The 20647-nt window shown below is 48.4% G+C and overlaps 1 protein-coding gene across 1 annotated transcript in view; it reads right to left on the bottom strand.

Annotated features, from left to right (window-relative positions):
- The window catches only part of ZNF516 (zinc finger protein 516), a gene marked incomplete at its 3' end in the record, with an annotated part of 29044 nt that extends 13779 nt beyond the window's left edge, over positions 1–15265 (bottom strand). Inside the window, exon 1 of the mRNA XM_082853059.1 lies at positions 14076–15265. The remainder of the gene's footprint in view (positions 1–14075) is intronic.
- Between the last annotated feature and the right edge of the window lie 5382 nt (positions 15266–20647).

Genomic DNA, 20647 nt, shown 5'->3' with positions numbered 1-20647 from the left:
CACTGCAAGTTCTAATTTCTGAAGATAAAAGACTATCTATACTTTCCTTGCAAAGATAAAAGAATAAACAAGCAAAATTCCACTTTCCTTCCCCATAATAACATTATTGTGTGATTCAGCTACTAAAGTTAAGAAAATTCTGCACCTGAAGTGATCCTAAATGATCTTGCAAGAAAAGAGGATGGGCTTTTTCTAAGCCACAGCATCTTACCCAGAAACAGCTTTTGGAAACAGTAAATATAAAATAAAACCAGGCACATTTTTGAATTCCAAAGCTCCTAGCTCCTGCCCCCTCCGTCCCTGGAGAGAAAAGATATCGAACTTGAAATCGAATTTCTCCACCGGCAGCCCAGCCTGGATTATTTGGGAAGTGTCGCGCTTTATGAGCCCAGGGCGGGCCTGCGGTGAATGGAGAGGGAACAGTGGGCACATTTTCCAGGAACCCAGAGACCAGGACCCCGCTTCGGCGACCACAGCTGGATCATGCGTCTGGTTCCGGCCCGGAACCAGGGCCGTACTAGAGGGTGCTGGGGACGCCCTCTCCGTCACACCGGTGCCCCCTCCCTCCCTTCACTCCCCCACCTCCACGGGCTGCTACACATCCAACCCCAGAAGCCCTTCTTGCCCAGTTCCACCAGGTGCTGTGAGCAGCCCTGCAGGCATCGCGGCAACAGACAAGGTGAGGGGCCGCGTGGGCACAGGTGGCGGGGTGAAGGCAGGTGACCCAAAAGCCAGGGCGGTGGCTCTCGTGTTCTCAGGGGCTGTGACATCCAGGTTAGGGACAATTACTCAGGCCCTAGAGTTCACCGACACAAACCCTGCCAACACCTGTTTGGTGAAAGAGACAGTTACCCATAAACTTCGTGTCGTTTACCCAGGACACAGGTCAACACAAGTCTGTCGCACAACAGGGCCACGTGACTACACAAAGGTGTCCTGTGAGCACAGACCTGGGGGAGAAAACAACGGGACATGCATGGCCTGCCCACAGAATTCACATGAAACGAAACAAAATGCAATTGCTCCGAAGTACGCGTTTCCAGCTCAGTCGTCTGAAGGAGCTTCTATCATGTCACCAGACAAATACGGCTGATGATCAGAGGCCGCCCTGACCTCCCGTCTCCCGACCAGAGACCGGGCACGCGGGTCACTGCAGTCCGCTCCTGCCTCACTCGAGGAGGACGCAGGTCCCAGCGACCTGAGATGCCAGTCACAGGCCCTCGTTCCTGGAGGAAGATGCTCTGGCTCCCCTCCCCTCCGGTGCGGGCTCACAGCCAACAGCACGACTCCCTTAACTCCCGCTCTGAGCCAGCCTCGCTAGCCTCCATCTAGCAAAACCCTTCCGCCAGGGGCTTCCCTGGTGGCGCAGTGGTCGAGAGTCCGCCTGCCGATGCAGGGGACGCGGGTTCGTGCCCCGGTCCGGGAAGATACCACATGCCGCGGAGCGGATGGGCCCGTGAGCCATGGCCGCTGAGCCTGCGCGTCCGGAGCCTGTGCTCCGCCACGGGAGAGGCCACAACGGTGAAAGGCCCACGTACCGCAAAAAAAAAAAAAACACCCTTCAACCCTTCTGGACCCGCGACGAGCAGCTGTACCATTTCAGGGACCGTGCTCCAAAGCCAGGTCTGGACCATCGCATGGGACTCATAGGCAAGAGGAACAAAACACATTTGGGGTCTCGTTCAACTACAGGCCCAAAGCTCGAGCCTCTTTCTATCCATAAATAGCCGAGTGCAAGCTGGTCAGCTGCAAAATCGAAGGACGATTAGATGTCTGGTGGCGAGTCACGTAAACTGCCAGGTTCTTCAGCTGCCGCCCCAGGCACCACCGCTCCCCTGAACGAGGGACCAGCCCGGGGCCTCGAGGCCCTCAGACACACAGAGGCATATTGTGACGTCAGCCAGGGGTGCCCCGGGATGTGCAAGCATCTTCACTGGGACCCTCAGAACCATGGACCAGTTATACCCTAGTTACACACCCCCACGCGGTCACCACTCACTGACTCACTGCGGGGTGGATACGGGCTGTGACTTCTTTTTTGTTTGTTTAATTTTTATTTATTTGGCCGCGTTGGGTCTTCGTTGCCTCTGCGCGGGCTTTTCTCTAGTTGCAGTGAGCGGGGACTACTCTTCGTTGCGGTGTGCCGGCTTCTCAGTGCGGTGGCTTCCCTTGTTGCAGAGCACGGGCTCTAGGCGCGAGGGCTCAGTAGTTGTGGTGCACGGGCTTAGCTGTTCCGTGGCATGTGGGGTCTTCCCGGACCAGGGCTCAAACCCGTGTCCCCTGCATTGGCAGGCGGATTCTTAACCACTGCGCCACCAGGGAAGTCGTGGGCTGTGACTTCTGAGTCTACAGTACTGCTGGCTTCTCAGCGCTACACTTAAAATCATATGAGCAAGTGATTCGTACAGATGTACACCATAAAACTGCTTTCGGTTTGCTTTACATTTACTCTGAGTTTTGTCTTTTATTTTTTTCCAAAGCGGGTTTGCCGCTCTCAGGGTGCCCAGTTACAGGGGCTGCAAAGGCCACGGGGAGGTAAAGCCACCACACTCGGGCCTTAGACTTGTCCTTCCGCTGAATTAAGCCGGCAGGGCTCACGGGAAGGTTACGGAGACCTGCCGGCAAGGTGCCACACACGCAACAAAAGATGCTTATTTTTGAGAATTCATAGGTAAGTGCATAGTACACCATGGGAGGGGCGGGGCCAAGAAAAATCTGCATAAGTTCCTTGTACGTTAGAACTTTCTCCTTGGGAAGGTCTCAGTAAGGAGCTGTAGGATTTGTAAACACTTAAGCTTTTTCTCCTTAAACTGAACCTGCCTGCATTTTAGAGAAGCAAACCCTAACTGCTTTCTCAGTTAATGGGAGTTTTCTCAAACTAGTTCTTCAGTCTCTCAAGGGAAACTATACTAAATAAGCTAAGTAAGTGACAGGAGACCCTTCAAAATTAGAACCGAGAATAAGACCATGATGCTCTCTTTAAGGAGTGATGTGCAGAAGAATAATCAACATGTTCTGTTTTGTTTTGTTTTAACACAAGGAGGCTCCTTTCCTAAGAACACGCTCATCCTGTCCTGCAATCAATCAGGATAATTCCTCCCCACGTCACGCTCTGAAAACACGGCTCCGCTAGGAAACAAACAGGAAATCTCACTTTTCTTCTGAGGAGGTAAACCTCTCACTCACCTTCAAGTCCCGACGTTCAGAACAGCTATTTGTTTGCAAGGATACCCACTGATGTTGGGTCAGTTTCACCCAGCACGTGTGCACCCTGCACTTCTCCACGTGTGCAGGACCGCATTCTCCAGATGCTTCAATCATAGATCATTTAGCGAATCATCCCTTGTAGCTCCGATTCCTGATGTCACAAGCACTTACGGAAAAGCCACGCCGAAAGAAACTTTCAAAAAGAGAATCCGCGTCGTGTTGAGCTACAGGGGTCCGCGGTTTTCTCAGGGGCTCACGTGCTTTCACCGGCTCCCCGCTCCGGGCCCACACCCTCACCCCAGGCACGCAGACGCCAGAAGGAACCTCTTCCCGCCCCGCCCCCAAGGGCTCCACGTGCAAATCCCACGTCTGCTCCCTCCTTCTCTGACACCGAAAATGCAGTGATTTTCCCCAAATCCAGAAAGAAACCGTATGAGCTCTCCCTTTCCTATTTTGCATCGTAATATCTTTCATATTAAAATCACATTTAGTATTTTCCTTCGGGCTTCTAAACTTATAGCAGCGCCATCCAGGCTTCCCCGGTGAGCCTGCCGTGGCCACACGGAGTCACGAGACCATGCCTGCCCATCGCCACGCCAGGCACCGCGTGGGATCCTCCTGGGGGAGGAACGTCACCTGAGGTTTCCGTTCTTCAAACCCAGAGACTCCTTCGTACAAATTCAAATCAAACCATTTCATGACTTTCATCAAAGGACAATCCACACGATTACTGGAGAAAGAGGAAAAAGAGTGTCACCACCGCACATCTCCTTATCAGGAACCGCAGGCTCAACACACTTAAGTGTCTAGAATGTCTGTTTAGGTGGAAACACCGAAGCCACAAAGGCACGAGTCCACGCATGTCGGGGCACACAGGGTGCAGAGAAAGACCTACAGCTCCTCTCGTTAAAGACCACCCGGAAAAACCAAAGATGGAAACAGGAACACCCGAAAGTCTACAAATGATCGCATTATTGCTTTCTGCACTGAGATGGCTCCTCCCAGCAGGGAAAGGTCAGCTCTCTGCATCTCGGAAGCGCTCTGCCCAAACGCTCTGCCCAAAAATACCGTCCCAGGAGCAGCAAGCTGTGGAAATGTGGGCAAAAAAAAAATCTTACTCATATGCAAACTAACGTCCTGCAGCAACGCCTTCCCAGGTAATAAAAGTGAAAGTCCTCATACGCTCTGCAGATCTGCTTACACAGCTGCCTCTCAGGGAAAGCGTCTTGAAGAGTTTTGCTCTTGAATTGGTCCTAATAAAAAGGAGGTGATAAGAGGGCTTCGCAAGCAGGCGTTCGTGCTCGGTTACTTTTCTATTTACCATCAAACTCCTTTTAACACGTTTCCAGCTAAGCCGGGAAAAGCGGTCCCACACCAAGGTCGAAGTAACAACTCGGTGCTTAGCCTGCCCTCAATCCCAGGTCTGCGAAACAGAAGTCCGACGGATTAAATAGGAAGGAATTCTAATTGAACCAAATTTGACTTGCCCTGAACGTGTTAAATGAAGTAATAAGGCCCCTCATCTAACGCTGGTGCTCTGGGGAAGAGACAGGACTCTCCCGGCCTCTCAGAGTCTGAAATGATCAACAGTTGGTATTACAGTATCGATAATTACCTTTTTAAGAAAAGTTTGCTATTGGTTTTCTTTAAGAAAGAAATAAACTGCTGCAAATGCACAGGGCCTTTCGTTTCCTAACCTTGACTGTCCGCCGATGCAGGCTGTCACACATCACCAACAAAGACCTGAGGACGTGCTTTCCTGGGCGACACTGTGCTTCCCTGCAGGTCGAGCCCCACCAGAAACACCGCACCCGGGGGGCTGCCTGTCCTGGACCTCAGATCTCAGGGCATCTCCATACCTCATCCTGCCCTGCTCGTCCGTGCTGATGAGGCAGAGCGTCGGATCGGGAGTCTGACTGGGGTGTGCTACGGTCCTCACTGCATTCAAAAGACCTCTGCAGTAGGTAACTGACAGCGAGCTTTAAAAACAGCACTCGCAGACACCTTTTAACGTCTAAAATGAGGTATTCCTGCTGCATGAGCCACAAGCAGTGCGTGCAAGTCGATCTTCTCAACCATAAATTAAACATACTATTTTATCAATGAAAAAAGGCAGGCGAGGATCCCTGGAAATAAGGGCTCCTGGTAATTTCCCTTTCTTTACATGATCACGTAACATGTTGGCATCTCTGGGCTCAGGAGCCGGAACTCAGACTACATCCCACGAGCTAGCGGCTAGCGTCCAGGAAGGGCTGCTGGGAGGCACCAGGGTCCCGGGGGTCCAGGAGTGCAGAGCCCCGCAGCAGGGTAGGTGACGGGGGGCCTGCAAGGCCGCTCCTGCACCCCAGACCTGGTCATTTCACTCATGAAGAGGTTGAGACGTTTCCCTTCCTTTCTCCCCTTTTAAAGAAATTACTTAGTGGACGTATCTTTTAAGACCTGAGGTGTATCTTGGGCCCCTCAGGACGATGCAGCAGGGCCAGTGAGAAAGGATGATATCGTCTAAGCAGCATCAGCAATGCAGAGAAGCAGCACAGGGTGTACGAACGACATTCGGTGGTGAATTCACTGCTGCCTCACCATCAGGGCATCTCCCAGAGGCCCCGGCCAGGACCAGGCTCTCTAGGTGCCCAGAGGCTCTTCATTATCTCACACCAGCTGGATGACTTGTCTTCAACGTTTGAGTTTTTAAAACTAAGCATGAACTTTTTTCTGACAGTTTTTCCTTGACTGAATATCTCAAAGTCACATGTGTTCAGAGACAACTCCCTGTTCCTGGACACAGCAGGTGAACAGGGAGAGGAAACATAAAAGATTTTACTCTTTGGCTATGATTCATTAGTCAAGGAGACTCAAAGAAGAAAGAGGCCGTTTAAAAACTCTATTTACCGTTTCCCTTGGGCCAAGGGAGCCAGTCCACATCGAGGACGGCTCTGAGACTGTGATGCCCCGTGGCACCTGGGAGGAAAGTTCCAGATTCGGCTAAACACACGGTCAGAGGGGAGAATCTCAGGGCCGGCGCCCTGACGGCAGGTGCTTTGCACCCTCAGCTGTAGATCCATTAAGCAATAAAAGACAAAGGAAGCAGAGCCGGAAAGACCGTGAAGCATAAGTCAATTTTTGAAAGACTGACCCCTGACGTGCTGTGATGTTAAAGCGTCCCCAGCTCTAACGGGGAGGAGATCAGAGAAACCCAATTGGAGGCACAAACGACGAGACAGCGGACGGGTCCTCCTGGAAACTGCCAAGGCCAGGAGAAACGAAGGAGGACCAAGGAGCCGTCACAACCGGAGAAAAGTGACCACCAGATGCGGCGGGGAACCCGGCTGGGGCAGAAGGCGGACACTCACGGAACTGTGAATCCCAACAGGGCCCGGAAGTCAGCCCCTAGTGACACACCACCGCAGTTCCTGCCCGCCTGACAAAAGCACTGATGTTGTCTAAGGTGTTGCATCAGGGGAAGCTGGCTGGAGGGGAGATGGGACGCTCTGAACTATTGTCGCAACCTTCTGCAAATCTAGAATTAGTCCAAAATTTAAAATAAAATTACACTGCCTTGCATGCTGTGCAGAAAACCATTTAATCACCCATGAAAATCAAAATAAAACATTTTAGTAGAGAGCATATGCTTTTACAAAGGCTGTCTCATTTAAGTGAAATGTCTATCTGCAAAAAAATAAATAACTGAAACAAATTAGAGAGAGAGTAAAGAGAAGGCCAGCATGTGAGAGACGGAAGACACAGGTCCCTCCAAACAAAGGAAGATGCGAGCACCCCTGGTGTGGTCCAGCCAACCACACGATGGACCCGCCTCCACGGGGCAACATGAGGGTCCCTGTGGCTTCTTTCCGAGATCTCCCTGCAGGCACCTGAACACCACCCCACGGAGGCTGCCACTCAGTGGACAGACAACAACAGCTAACATGTTTTGAGGGCTTGCCAGGTACCAGGCATGAGCTCAGCACATATTCCATCTCCCCTGTAATTATGGTCATTCTCCCCACTTTACAAATAAGGCAAGTAGGGCACAGAGAAGGCAAGCACATTGCTAACGTCACACAGCACGGAGGTGGCCAGGCAAGGGCTGGGCGGGCAGGGAAGCTGGGGTTCTCGCTCTGACTGGGGAGAGGCAGAGGGTGGAGCTCCACACTTGGATATTTAAGGGGACACCTTGGAAATAAAGACGGCAGAACAGAGAAGATGAAACGGAGAAGACAGACGTGGGTGGGAGGGCGAAGGCCCACGGAGGACCAGGCAGGGAGAGGCTTCTACAGCTGGAGGCACACGACAAGCTTGAGCAGCGGGGAGGGCTGCAGAGACCCCGTTCTGCCTATACTTTCCTGTGCTCACTGCACCCTGGATTCAAGCTTTAGAAGCGAGAGGCTTTTTGGATTCAAAACAGACCCGGGCTTCCAACCGCTGCTTCTCGGACTTTCCCTGTCCCCTGTGACTCGTCTAAGCCTTGCTGAAAATTGCTGAGGTCCCTTGGGAGCGAATATTAATTCAAGCTCCTTCCATATTCTTTTTGTTTGTTTGTTTGTTTGTTGTTTTTTGCAGTACGCGGGCCTCTCACCGTTGTGGCCTCTCCCGTTGCGGAGCACAGGCTCTGGACGCGCAGGCTCAGCGGCCACGGCTCACGGGCCCAGCCGCTCCGCGGCACGTGGGATCCTCCCGGACCGGGGCACGAACCCGTGTCCCCTGCATCGGCAGGCGGACTCCCAACCACTGCGCCACCAGGGGAGCCCTCCTTCCATATCCTTGATGTGTGACACTGATTACATTAATTGCTATTAGGGTCCTGCTGAAAGACGGGCACAGTGCACGTTTGTGTGGCTGGCCCCCCCCCCCGCCCCCGCCGGGGCCCTGCTGCCTCTCGGCTGACTCAGGGGCTGTGACATCACCCGGGGGACACTCCTGCCCTGCGGCTCCTGGGCGCAGCTGGCCCCCGCCCAGCCCAGACCACCCAGTCTCCTGCACGACGGCCACCGTCCACACGCGGACCCTCCCCCTCACACGGGCTTCACCCTAAGAGCCCCGGGCAGCGTGAGGAGGACCCGAAAGAGAACCCCGCCCGGTGACCTGCATGCTCAGGTGCTCAGCGCACGGGAGGGCGGAGGCGGGGCCGGGCATGTGGTCGGTTCCAGGGAAATCAAGACCATGGCGGCAGGGATGGAGGAGGGGCTCCCGCAGACGCCCAGAAGGAGATGCTGCGGCAGAGCCGGAGGCCGCGGGAGACATTCGGGGTGAGCACCCCGAATCTGGGGAACGGAGTTGGCAAGGCGGCCCTGGCAGGGAAGCGGGCCCCAGGGGAGGGGACCATGGTGGGGAACAGGGGGCGAGTGGGCAAACAAGGCAAAGGTGATGAAGGCCCTCACTGCCGGCAGGACCTGAGGTCAGACTCTCAGGGACACAGGAGGCTACCATGTGCTGCGGCCATGGGAGGAGGACCAGGGAACCTGCAGAGCCCGGCCCGTGGACCCTGCAGCAACACGCCAATTGGGCAGACGGGGCAGGGCCCGAGGACTGGATTTCCCAGGAGAAACTAAAACAGAGGCCAGTTCAGGGCCTGCCGGAGGCTCAGACGTGAGGCCTCCGGGTCCGGGATGTAGAGTCCATGAGAAGCAACCTTGGGTCTCGGGGAGCGTCACCTGGAACCTGGGGCCGGGAGGAATGGAAGGACCGCTGGTCCCGCTTCTCTCGCCTCAGAGAACAAACAACTTCGGTGAAAGCAAACATCTCCCACCAGTCTCTCTGCCCAGGCCCACCCCTCTGAGCACCGGGGGCAGAAGTGACCTCTCTCCGCCAGGGACTGCAAGCTACAACTGGCTCAGAGAGGGTGCTGGCCAGGGGACGTGAAGCCAGGTCCTGGCCCCGGGGATGGCTGTGATCTTCAGAAAGACACGACACGTCAAATCAATTTAGAGTCTGAGCCTCAAAAGTCTTTTGCAATCTGATGGGCAGCCTCGTTTTCAAAGCAGAAGTTTAGTAACTTCCTGCATCTGCAGACATGTTCAAACTGTAAGTACCTTCAATTCCTGATTTTTCTGTTACCAGAGAAATGCATTTCCCTGGATAAGGTAACCACATGCATCACAGACCCTCAGAGCAACCACAGAAAAGTAAGAACAGATGCAGGGCGGTCTGAGTGCTTCTGGCCACTGCCAGGTCATCTCTAGCTCCCTCTGTCCTGCCGGACAGCCTCTCCCAAGAGGCACCATAGCCTCTTCCAGACCTGAGCTTGAGAACAAGGGGACACCTTGAGTAACCCTGGACGGCCGTACACGCAGCCCAGCCCGTGCCCATCTGCACATAGAGGCCTCAGCGCCACTTCCAGACATGCTAACAGGCAGCTGGAGGAGGTCTCCTGGTGCATATGTGACGACACTGAGACTTGCTCTCGTGGACCAGAAAGGTCGAGAAACGGGCCATCGATCTCCGCTTCCCACTTTCGCAGAAATGTGTTCATTTATCTGAAATTAGAGACGGCAAAATTAAGACTGGCGGCGTCCTTCAGCGTCTGGGACTGGGGACAGGCCCACGTCCACTCAATAAGAAAACCCACCACACTAGGTATTTATGAGACAGAAACTCTCACTCGGGGGGAATAAATGGAAACTTCGATCCACACTCCCCTGTTACCTACCCTGTTTAGACCTCAACAAAGGGCCTGGGGTGTACAGATTGCATTTAGCAGTGCTTCACATTTTCTATGCTTCCCCAACCATGAAAGATCCTTTACCATCAGAGTATAGCACTGCCAAGAAGGAACACAGCGCTGAAAGAAAACGTCCAGGTCTCACGCCTCCAACCTCCCATATCGATTTTAGAGGCATTTAAAGTTCATTCCGGAATAGTTTTTCTTAAACGAAGTTATAGGCTTTCCACAGGTTTAGCTCCGTCTGCCTGAATAAATAGCTGATGTCGTCAAGTCAGGCTGTGCTGAAGTTCCCTTGCCCTGGAGAAAGCTTGCACCTTCTCCCTGCAGAACGTAAAATTAGTAAACTGTGCAGCACAGTGAGGTCACCGGCCCAAAACGACACCCAAACTTATTATTATTAGGGATTTGCTGTCCTGTTTTTATGTTACTAAGAAAGCTACACTCATTACCTCCTTCTAGTTGGAGGGCTCTTTAAAAATAAGTTTTAGTACAGCTCTATGAATGTGTGTATTGTACAGAGCGGACAGTTAAAAGAAAGTACTCACGATTTCAGGTTACATATTTTCCCGTCCACACCGAAATAACCAAAAACCTAGTAATGGTTTCCACGACCGCATTCAGGGTCAAAGTGCTTTCTTTCAATGTAAAAAGAAATTAAATAAAATTACTGAGTTGGGCCAAGGGAGGAGATTCACTTTTCAGATAAAAGGGATTTTGGTAACTTTAGTCTCCTGACCAGAAACTTTAATATTTAAAGAAATATAATTTTAATGTTGGGACTAAACAGAGACTTCACTGTCTATTTTTATCTCCTTTTATTCTCAATCCCTGGAATCTGAAAGGTTAAGTCACACTGTACCTAGAAAAATCACGGTGTTGTCTTATGTTCCTTTCAACTAATATTCACTAATTTAAAAAACCAACATAGGCACTAACTGTACATTTAAAACTCGTTACAGTGGCAAATGTTACCTCATATATATTTTACCACAGTAAAAAGCCAAAACAATGTAGATTTTAAATGCTTAAAATCATTTAAAATGCTTGAATATTGTACTCCCTTAAAGATCATAGGACAAGACATAAGTGAATAATATTTACAGGTTTCATGAGGTCAATAATCCGTTGTTAAAGTTACTTAAAATACGTTGCTCCGGAAACAGTATTATCTCAAATGAGGATTAGACCTGTAGATGTCTGAGGTCATCACTAGAATCCACCAACTGCTTACAAATTTTTTTTCTAGACGAGGCAGCCAGTTTTCATGGGCTGAACCTGGGACAGCCTTAAACTCCCTGTTACACTTCATGCTCTCTGCTGAGTTGTCTGGGCCAAAAACTTACAGAAAAGAGTCCCTTTCTTCCCCCCCCCCCCAATTTTAACTTAGCTCTGGAGCAAATGAGAAGTTTTCAGAATACAATTCTAATTCGAATATGGAAAGAAGGGCCCCATAAAGGGTATATTTCTATCCAGCACAATATGCTTCCCACAGTGACTCTTTTTTGCACTCATGGCTTGAGAAATTCCAAGTTCAGGTTATTTTAGATGCGGCATTTAACTGACACTGTGCACTGTTCTGATCCAAGGGGCCCTTTTATAAGTCAGCTTTGGAATGTCCCACTTCTTCCTGGGCTGGAAATTCCATACGAATCCTCTTCTGTGCTCTCTGGTTTATTCTGAGAATTTTAATCCACTTCATTTTTTGGTAACACATATTTTACAACCATCCTCGGCCGAAAGCACTGAAGCTCTGACCTAATTCACATTAAGAACTTCTTCTCTGCGATTTTATGTAAATCCTACACACTGCAACGGCTCACCCTTCCCTTGACAGTGTTTCCATAAAGTTCAATAAACCTGATTTTTAAAATTCCTTCTATATTCCTTTCTCCTTCCCAAGTAATTTTCTTAAAAGTATTCTTGCAAGCTGATTAATTAAAAGACAACTTTCAGATGCCTTATTCTACCCACATCAAAGACATGACCTACAGTCTCCCTCACCAACCTGCTGGCCAGAAGAAATTAGAATCAGATAAAAACACTATTGCTATTAAGAACTTTTAAAGAATAATTCTACAAGCATGCGCAATGTATCATCAGTTCAGAGGTTATGACAGCCATCAAACCCTCAACCTCCTGAACTCAGAAGGCAGGCGTGCTCTGCCACCAGCATCCTGGTGGGACAGGGCAGAAGGCTGGTCTGCATCCCCTCCGCCACCTGGCATGAGACAGAAGCAACCCCTTGCAGGGAGCTTTCCTGGGCCTCAGCCCCCTTCTCTGTACCGGGATGTGTGGCCTCTGCATTATTTCTCTGGCCCTTACTGTGCCCGTGTGTGGACTGAGTGCTTTGTCACCTGCCCACTTCTGTCGGGGGAGCAGGGAACACAAGTATCTCTGGGATCCGGGAGGCCCAGGCCACTGCTGTCGAAACATTCCCGCAGGAGCAGTCAGGCCTCTTCCCGAACATTTGATGGCCTCACAGATTGTATGATGTAATGGACGGAGATCCTGGCCCAGCGCAGGAGACGCTGCCAGTCTTAGGAAGCTGGACCACACTGTCTGGGTGCAGCCTCTACCAGGGCCAGACCTGGAAGCCCGGGTCCCGCACTCACCACGTCTACACTGGGCCTCCTTCCATCTCCCACTGGCCCAATCCGTCACCACGTCTCCAGGACCACACCCTCCAATGCCCCTCTCGGGTCCCCCTTCTCCAGTCTCACAGCCACGGGTCTGGCCCCAAGCACCACCCTCCCTCTGCACTGCCCTGCACCGTCTTCCCTAAACAGCCCCCTCTTGAGGCCCCCCGCCGGCGAGCCCCCTGCTGAAGACCACTGAGGGGTCACCCAGAACCCATCACCTCACTGCTGGTGAGAGCCCTCAGGACGCCCACTACCCTGTGGACAGAGCCCAGCACCCTCAAGATCACCCACAGCCCCTAACAACCTCTCAGACGTCACCTGCCGTGCTCACACACGTGCGCACGCGCGCGCACACACACACGAGCGCCTCGAGGCTCCCTCCTTCCCCAGCACCCTCTCCTGCTCAGGAAACTAACTCCAGCAAGGACTCCTGTCCTCCCCAGAACCATCCTTTCCCATCTACTTGGAAAGGGAATCCGGCCAAACAAAAGAACATTCAAAGAACTCACAGGCAAAAAAATAAAAACGAGAAATATCTGGTAATGATCACTAAACCCAATAAGCAAAGAAATAAGTGTAAATAGAATCAAGTCTAAGTAACTGTGACATACATATAAACATGTCATTATTACATTTCTTGCAAGACAGTATATACAATGTAAAATAATAAATTAACAATAGTAGACTAAAACAACATCCAAAAAAGGAATTACAATACCGCGTGGGGAGAGGGGAAGAGATAAAGAAAGGGAGGAAGGTAACAGAAGTACTCATTTCTTCACCCTTCCCAAAGAGGAAGTCGAATTATATTGTTACTGAAGTGGATACATTGAGAAACAGGGGTTTAGGCAAAAGTTATAAATATAACCACCAGTAAAACTGAAAACATTGGACTTTCTATCTACCTTCTGATTTCAAGGATTAAAGGAGAGGAAGCATAATTCATACACCTAGAAACAGAAAACAAAGAAAGAAAGCGTAAAAGAAGGCAAAAGTTTTTTAAAAATTAGGAAAGAACACCTAAGAAATCTGTTTCAGCAAAAAATATAAATGGAATCTACTTATTCAAAAGACTCAATGAAAGGGTTAAAAACTAAATCCAACTATATGCCCTGTGCAGAAGACACCCAAAAGGAAGGAACTCAAAATCTGGACACACAGACAAAATATACCAGAAAAATGCAAACAAAAACAACAGTGAAGACAGAAGTATCACGAAAAGTTTAATTCATGGTTCAAAAGGCATTCAATTGAACAAAAGTCATACTATAATGATTAAGGGTAAAAAAAAAGAAATCACAAAGAATAAAATTGTCCTACACCTTTAAAGTCAAATAACAGAGACCAAAATACACAACGCAAACACCCCAGTGAATACATGGAAAGATCAAAAGAGAGAAAATGGATCTGGGAGAATTAACAAATCTCTCTTAAACCTGGCAGATTAAAGAGGTAAAAACAATAGAAGACTTGAATTAAAAAGTAGAGTTCAATCTAGTATGTAAGTATCAAACCCCACACCAGCCACTTTGCTAAAGTGACAATAGGAGATAAGGTGGCTGCATGCTGACCACGAAGATGGGCTCTAACAGTTCCTTAAATCAGAAGCAGCACAGCTCTCCCAGGCTCCATACATAGTACTGGGATACCAGAAACTAACAAGCGAAAGCAAAAACAACGCTAAGGAAAGTCCACCCATTTGGAAAATTTTAAACTCTCTGTAACAACTCCTGGGGCAGGACGAGATCACGGGGCAATTGCAAAACGCTCCTGAAACTCCTCTGTGTCAAAATTTATGGGACACACAGAAAGCTGAAAGTATAACCAGCTGCAGGATTTAAAAATAAAGAAAATACGTCAGTGAAATATTCAAATCAAAAAGTAACAAAGAAAAATTAAAATCCTTAAATTTGAATTTTAAAAGGTAACCACAAATCAGAAAAAAACAGCAAAACTGATAAATGAAGTCCATAACTGGCTCTTTGATAAGCCCAATGAAGGAGAAAAATGACAAGCTGGCCTAATCAAAAGAAAAAAAGGCAGAGGCTGGGGAAAATTAGGTCTACTGACCACCAAAGGAAGGGAAATTAAAAGAATACAATGTTCTTCAAAACGTTAACAAGTGTGATAATATTGAAAGAAATTACTAATTTTCTAATAAAATATAAATGCCCAAAATCTATCCAGGAATCAAGAGAAAAAGTAACCATTACAATAATCAGGTAAGAAATCAAAACAATTGTTACACACTCCTTCACCCACTCAGATGCAAAAAAAAAAAAATCAGTTTCAGTCACACACCTTTTGCGAAACAACTCAGATGTAGGCGATTTGAATGTTTGGGGAGCAGCAACAAGGCACAAAGCCACCGTCCTAATAAACAAAACGTTCTGACAAAGCAGCCAATCATGAATAACTCAGGGGAAAAACCGACCGAGTAAGTGAACAGGTGGTTCACGAGAGAAATAATAGTCAACAAACGTTAAGAAACGCTAAACGTGGCTTTAAATTTTTAAAACACAATGCGGTGTTTTCCCTATCAAGCTGCCCAAGACTTAGACTGATAACACCAAGTGCTGACAAAGAGAAAGCCACAGGTCCCTGACTGCTGCCGGGGCTGTGAAATGGCATTTTGATATCCTGTTGGGAAATGCGTCCACATCCATCCATGAAAATGCCCCTTCCTGCCAAAAATTCCATTTCAGGGAACTAAGCCCAAAGAAACATTCTCACACGCGCACAAAATTGTGCATCACAGAGGTATACTGCACACTAGGAAATGGGTAGCAACACAAAGTCCCCCACGGGGACGAACACAGCGCAGCTTCCCCGGGGCGACAGCCACCTGGCGGGAGCTGGCCCACTCCCACTGGCCGATGCTCACCCCAAATTCCCTTCTGATGGGTCAGAATGGACCACACTGGGTACTGGGCATTTGGAAACCACAGACGGGGTGTGCAAACATCTGTACTCCACCCATCCCTTAAAGAGTAAGTTGTGAGGTTATGTTAAAAAAAATAAGTTGCAGGGACTTCCCTGGCGGTCCAGTGGTTAGGACGCTGTGCTTCCACTGCAGGGGGCACACGTTCAATCCCTAGTCGGGGCACTAAGATCCCGCATGCTGTGTAGCGTGGGCAAAAATAATAAATAAAGATCACAAAATAAAACACTTTTTAAAAAAGGACTAATTTGGGAAAATAATTCTTTTTAAGTTGCAGGAAAACTCACATAACATGGTCAGATTTTAATTTTTAAGTTAAAGTTTATATATGTATATTAAAAATCTACATATATTGATTAAGCTATTATTGGATTTAAACGCCTAATACAGCGACTGGCATCTAGAAGGCATTCAACAAATCGTAGCCTGCATAAAATAAAATTACATTCATGTTGTGAAATCTCTCACACGTTCTTTTTTCTCAAAATGCAATTTCCTCTTTGGATGGTAAATATCTTGCCGGCAAAGATGATGGAGTCTTTGCAGTCTACGAACTTTGCATTTTGTATACTTATCTGAAAAGGAATAGTTTAACTTAGGCAAGTGGAACGCTACCCTAAGTATTTGGCTATAACTCAATTACTCAAATATGTGGTTGAAAATCAATTAACGTGTTATCTGCCGTGAATTCCACACCACCCACCCCTAATGGAAAAGTGCTGTGTCTTCGTAGCATTTTGTGAACTTCTACATAATTTATTTCTGAAAATATCTATGTCTTCAAAGTGAAGTACTGTGTGTCTTTACCCCCTTATGCAAGAGAAATACAGTGTAAGACCTCGGGTCCCAGCTGTCCACATTTAATTCTGGTTCAATAATTTAAATGTATAGCTTCATATTAATTCCCTGGAATAATGACATTCAGATCAACTCCCTTCCAGCAAATGGGATGGTACACAAGAAACAAAGTTAAGGGGTAATGGGAAAGGAACCCCACTTGTGCTCAGCTACTACAATTCCTCTCAGTTAAAAATAGGACAGGGCTTCCCTGGTGGTGCAGTGGTGAAGAATCTGCCTGCCAATGCAGGGGACACGGGTTCAAGCCCTGGTCCGGGAAGATCCCACATGCCACGGAGCAACTAAGCCTGTGCACCACACCTACTAAACCCGCGAGCCACAGCTACTGAGCCCGAGAACCACAACTACTGAAGCCCGTGTGCCTAGAGCCCGTGCTCCGCAACAAGAGAAACCACCTCAATGAGAAGCCCACGCACCGCAACGAAGAGTAGCCCCTGCTCACCGCAGGTAGAGAAAGCCCTCGTGCAGTAACCAAGACCCAACACAGCCAAAAATAAATAAATAAATAAATTTATTAAAAAAAAATAAGACAGAGCTCATATTCGTAGTTCCAACTTCAGACATCTTAAAGTGAATTAAACACAGTGACTTGCAAGTGAACAGGAAAGAAATTCTGCCCTGAGTGATTCAATGTAAGCCTGCAGTCCTGTGTCTGTTTTCCACTAACCTCCAAACCCAGCCATGGTTTGTCTAAGAAAGGGATGCTTTAATCAGAACACTTGCATTTATTGTCATACTGAAGTCCATCTGACTAGCAGATCCCCAGGCAGATGAATACCCATAAATGTCACGTGCCTGGGTAGAAACTGCCTAAGCTCTTGAGTGCCCCAGCTGTACGGCCAATTTGGGGTGACTGGCTCTGGGGCCTTCAATCATTCCCTAGATAAGAGCCAACTTATGAAATCCAACTCGAGATGCGTGTGAATTTAGAAAACTCTGCGAAGAATGTCAGGCCCACACACTAAAACACGGTGATCCTAAGAAGTTCTCACTTCTCCTTGGAGTGGAAGCATCCCTTTGCCTAAATTTGCACACGTCTCCAAAGCACTGTTCTGTTGGGCCAATGAAACAGAAAAAGCGAAACAGTGCTTTTTATCAGAGCTGAACAATGTCGATCTGGACTTTGTTATCCTACCTGAACGCTAGTCGATCTTTTTTTTTTTTTTAAGTCCGGTAAGTTTCCTGAACACTGATACTACGAGTCCACAAGCAAGAGAGTAAACAGAATTCTAGCCTGTCTCAACACCATTTAACTATCCAAAGAAGCGTTTCAGTGATGGATAGGGCAAGATATGGAACGTGACCTTCACTCTAAATAAAAAACTTGCTGACCTGAACCTGGATTTACAGGCAGGAATAGCAGGTAAACCGCAGCATCGTGGCAAAGAACAGGACCAGCCCCAGGATGAGGAAGCAATTCCACCAGGTCTCACCTTCAAAACGTGACAAAACTTAATAACCACACGGAACAGCAGTCTTGAGACACATGGGGATACAGACTAGCTTTGCGCCGTCTTCTAAAACGGCAGGGTTTTGTGCCTACCTGTGGCAGGTAATAAATATCCCAACACAATGTGACTCCCTTGCAATTTTATACCTAGAAATCTCCTTCCAGCTGGCTGGCAAACCATCCCCAAGCGTACTCTGCAACACTCACAAAATGGCCCACTGTAAAGTCCTCCAGGGCAGGACCTAACAGCACGTGAATAGTATACAAATCATAGTCAAAAATACTGCTGACATGAAGGAACACAAATTCATGACACTGTATTTAACCCTCAGCTCCTCGAAAGAAGCATTTTTTTTTTTTTTTTTTTTTTTTTTTGCGGTACGCAGGCCTCTCACTGTTGTGGCCTCTCCCAGCGCGGAGCACAGGCTCTGGACGCGCAGGCTCAGCGGCCATGGCTCACGGGCCCAGCCGCTCCGCGGCATGTGGGATCCTCCTGGACCGGGGCACGAACCCGTGTCCCCTGCATCGGCAGGCGGACTTTCTACCACTGCGCCACCAGGGAAGCCCAGAAGCATCTTTTAAAGGAGAACATTTGCTTTGAGTTACTTACTTTTTTCTTCCCTCTGAGAAACACCTTTTCTGAACATTACTGTTACCCATTTGGGGGGAAAGAATCTTCATTTTTCTTATTATTAATAGTATTACATGGAAATGACCTACTTTAAAAAGACTGATGAAACACGCTGGTTCCAGATCCATTTTGAGGAAAAGAAGTTTTGCCTTTCCATCCACACGGCCCTCCTAAGTGAAAACCCCCTACGTCAGCACTTTCACGAGCTTTGATACAGAGCTCAAAGTGCACTGAGCTCTCATCCAACAACCGTATTTCACATCCCCGGGACCTGGGAGCAGAAATGAGATCGGCACGAGTTCATCCATGAAGAATGCAGGGAGAGGCCCTGCAAAAGCATAATCTCAGGAAAATATTCTGTTCCTCCAACAAAGAGCATTTTGTTGGTGTCCTACCATCATTGCAACAACGATGTACAAAATAATCAACGAACTCTGCCCAGGGTTTTCACTCCAGACACACTTTAAGCCCCCAAGCGAAGTTAACAGTTTCTATATTTTATGAAGTTGCTTTTTATATTGTGAGGCTAACAAACCAAAAAGGTGGCAAATGAGGATAAAACAGGCTTAAGGCTTAGTATGCTCCATATAAAGTACCTCGATCCAATTGAATTAGACCACAATTCTCACCTCCTTTGTAACATAAACAGGTGATTTTTTTTTTAATGTGCAAAAAGTAGGAAGAACCAAATGCTTTTTTATGCTGGATGTAAAGTTTATACGTTTACATATTACCACTAGATGTGACAGAGAATAAACTGGAACCATCCTTCTGTGCTCTGAAATTCTCGGGTAAGTGACCTTCATCTGTAATTTAGTCTGCTTTCCGCTCCCTTTCTTTCGGGTACAAGGCACATCGTCCTTTAACTGGGCCTCGGAGGAGGCCAGCATCTCACCCCATTTCACAGATGAACAAGTAAAGGCATACCGGCTCCAGAACTGGCCAAAAGGCACCACGACTGGATGTTGGATTGGAAGCCAGAGGCTGCCTCTTACTACAATTCCTTCCCACGCACCTGCAAGCCGGGATTAACACTTCTGAGTTTCTGGATGCTACAGCAGAGGCGGGGCTCGGCAGCAGGGAACAGGGAGACAGGAAGGCTCCTGATTCCCAGCGTGCTGGGCCAAGTTACCAGGGACTCGCCAAGGGACAGACACAATGTGGCGTCAGGCCCCAGCCTCCCTTCAGCGCCCAGCGCCCCCCGACCCCGGCTCCTGGCTTGAGAGTGGTAAAAAAGAACTTTTTCTCCCTTAATTAAGCTGCTCGGGTTCGACTGAGATATTTCCAAAGTATCGTATCTCCCCTTAGAGTCCTTGTCTACAAACAGCTGAACTGGAGGAGTGGAGGTTCCCCATGGACCCCAGCACCAGGCCCTGGCTGACGGCAGGGGCGCCTGCACGGGCAGCACCTCCAGCCCCGCAGCTGCGCATCTCCACGGGGGCTGAAGGGGCGAGTCCACATCGGGCTGAGCCCTGAGTGTAAGACCCACGCCAGATGTCCGAAGCTTAGTGTGAAATAAAGAGCGAAGACTAACTCTTTATGTCATCTACGTGTTCAAGGAACATTTTGGACCTACTGGGTTAAATAAAACACATTACTCATTTTACCCACTTCTTTAACCATTTTCCATGGGGTAACTGGAAAATTGCAAACGACAGCAGCATTCTATTTACCAGGCAGCACTATCTTAATGTGCTGGTCAGCCTACAGCGGCCCCAAGGCCAAAGCCAGCCCACCCGCCACCTGTTTTTGTGTGTTGTGAGCTGAGGATGGTTTTTACATTCTTAAGTAGCTGGAAAAAAATCAAAGGGAGAACAGTATTTTGCGACACATGAAATGACATGAAATTCAAGTTTCGGTGTCCACAAAGGAAGCCTATTTCCTCACTGACGTGTTGTCTGTGGCTGCTTCTATAACTGCTACAAGGCAGAGTGAATTAGCTCTAACAAGAAGTTCTGGCCCACAGAGCCCAAAATATTTATTATCTGGCCCTTTACAAAAAAAAGGCTGCCAGTGGGGAGGGATAAACTGGGAGATTGGGACTGACATATACACACTACCATGTATAAAATAGATAACTAATAAGAACCTGCTGTACAGCACAGGGAACTCTACTCAATACTCTGTAGTGGTCTATATGGGAAAAGAAGCTAAAAAAAGAAAAAAGAGTGGATATATATATATGTATAACTGACTCACTCTGCTATACACCTGAAACTAACACAACATTGTACATCAACTATACTCTAATAAAAATTTTAAA

Source organism: Leucopleurus acutus (genome assembly GCF_964270905.1).
Source record: "Leucopleurus acutus genome assembly, chromosome: 13".
NCBI classification, from domain to species: domain Eukaryota; kingdom Metazoa; phylum Chordata; class Mammalia; order Artiodactyla; family Delphinidae; genus Leucopleurus; species Leucopleurus acutus.
This window is presented reverse-complemented; position numbering and strand designations above follow the sequence as displayed.